At 37.5% G+C, this 2,073-nt stretch overlaps 1 protein-coding gene across 1 annotated transcript in view; it reads left to right on the top strand.

The window, feature by feature from the left end:
- The window catches only part of OMA1 (OMA1 zinc metallopeptidase), a 106,521-nt gene that overhangs the window by 7,681 nt on the left and 96,767 nt on the right, over positions 1-2,073 (top strand). The gene's annotated exons all lie outside the window — the stretch shown is intronic.

Raw genomic sequence — 2,073 nt, forward strand, 5'->3', positions numbered from 1 at the left:
CACCCAAGATGGCAGCTCCGGGAGCACCTAAGTGTCTTGAATTAGAAAGCAATGGGTTTTTTGCTTCTGCTACAAGTTCCCCTAGCTGTAAGCCTTCCAACGTTCTAAATATTCCTTTATATGTGCTTCAGAGTTGTGGCACTGTCCCCTGAACCTGCTTGGTCCAGTATTCTGTGTTGCTGCTGACGGAGCTCCTCACTGCACTTCTACCTTCTCTGCCATCTTGTCCTGCAAATACCTTTTAAACAATATAAAAGGCGACTTATACACATGGACCTCACCAGATGGAATACACAGGAATCAAATTGACTACATCTGTGGGAAGAGATGATGGACAAGCTCAATATCATATGCCATAACAAGTCCAGGAGCTGACTGTAGTACAAACCATGAATTGCTCAGATGAAAGTTCAGGCTGAAGCTAAAGAAAATTATAACAAGTCCAAGGGAGCCAAAACCCGACCTTGAATATATCCCACCTGAGTTTAGAGATAATCTCAAGAACATATTGGATGCATTAGACATTAATGACTGAACACCAGAAGACTTGTAAGATAACTTCAAGAACATCATGAATAAAGCCATGGGTCATTAAAAAGACAGGAAAGAAAGAAAAAAAAAAAAACTCAAAATGGCAATTAGAAAAGATCTGAAACTTGCTCTTGAGTGTAGAGAAGCTAAAGCAAATGGCAGAAATGAGGAAGTAAAAGAACTTAACAGAAAAAATTCAAATGACTGCTTGAGAAGGTAAAGTCAAGTATTATAATGAAATGTGCAAAGACCTGGAGTTAGAAAAAGGGAAGAACACACTCAACATTTCTCAAGCTGAAAGAACTGAAGAAAAAAACTCAAACCTTGACTTGTAATATTGAAGGATTCGTAGCATATAATTAAGTGCTCATGATAAACTGACAGGAGAAATTCAAGGTACACTGAAGGTACTGGTGAAAAACAAGGCTCCAGGAATTGACAGAGTTCTCAACAAACTGATGTAGCACTGGAGGTAAACATTCATCTCTGCCAAGAAATTTGGAAGACAGTTACCTGGCCAACCAATTGGATGAGATCCATATTTGCACTCATTCTAAAGAGAGGTAACCTAACGGAATGTGCAAAGTATTGAACAGTATCATTAATATTGCATGCAAGTAAAATTTTGTTAAAGATAATACAAAGATGGTTGCAACCGTACATTGATAGAGAACGTCCAGAGTTTCAACAGATTCAGAAGAGGATGTGGAACTAGGGATAACATTGCTAATATCAGATCATCTTGACTGAAAGAGAATACCAGAAAGGGGTTGGTGTATTTTTGACAATACTAAAGTTTAGCATAGTCAAATGACACTGCAAAGAATGGATAATAATGCAAAGAATGGGTATTCTAGAATACTTATTTGTGCTCATGAGGAAACCTGTACATAGATCAATACACAGTTGTTTGAACAGAATGAATACTGACTGGTTTAAAATCGGGAAAGATGTGTGCCATGGTTGTATCCTTTCACTAAACATATTCAGTTGTGTGCTGGGCAAATACTCTGAGAAACTAGATTGTATGAAGAAGAATGTAGCATCAGGATTGGAGGAAGACTCATTAACAATCTGTGATATGCAGATTATACAATCTTGTTTGCTGGAAGCAGAGAGGATTCAAAATACTTAAGATGAAGTATGGATTGCACATCAATGTAAAGAAAACAAAAGTCTTCACTGCTAGGCCAATAAATAAGAGAAAAGATTGTGAAGTTGTCAAAGACTTCCTTTTGCTTGGATCCACAGTCAACATTCACCGAAGCAGCAGTCAAGAAATCAAATGATGTATTAGGCAAATCTGGTACAAAAGTCTTCTTTAAGGTGTTCAAGGACAAAGATACCAGTTCAAGGACTAAGTTATACCTTACCCAAGCCATGGTATTTTCAGTTGCCTCATATGATATGAAAGTTGGACCATGAATAAGGAAAACCATAAAGCATTGATGTATTTTGAATTATGGTATGGGAGAGAAGAATACTAAAAGTACCATAGACTGCCAAAAGAACAAACAAATCTGTGTTGGAAGAAGTGCAGCC

The sequence above is a fragment of the Chrysochloris asiatica genome, unplaced genomic scaffold (genome assembly GCF_000296735.1).
Source record: "Chrysochloris asiatica unplaced genomic scaffold, ChrAsi1.0 scaffold00048, whole genome shotgun sequence".
Taxonomy (NCBI): Eukaryota; Metazoa; Chordata; class Mammalia; order Afrosoricida; family Chrysochloridae; genus Chrysochloris; species Chrysochloris asiatica.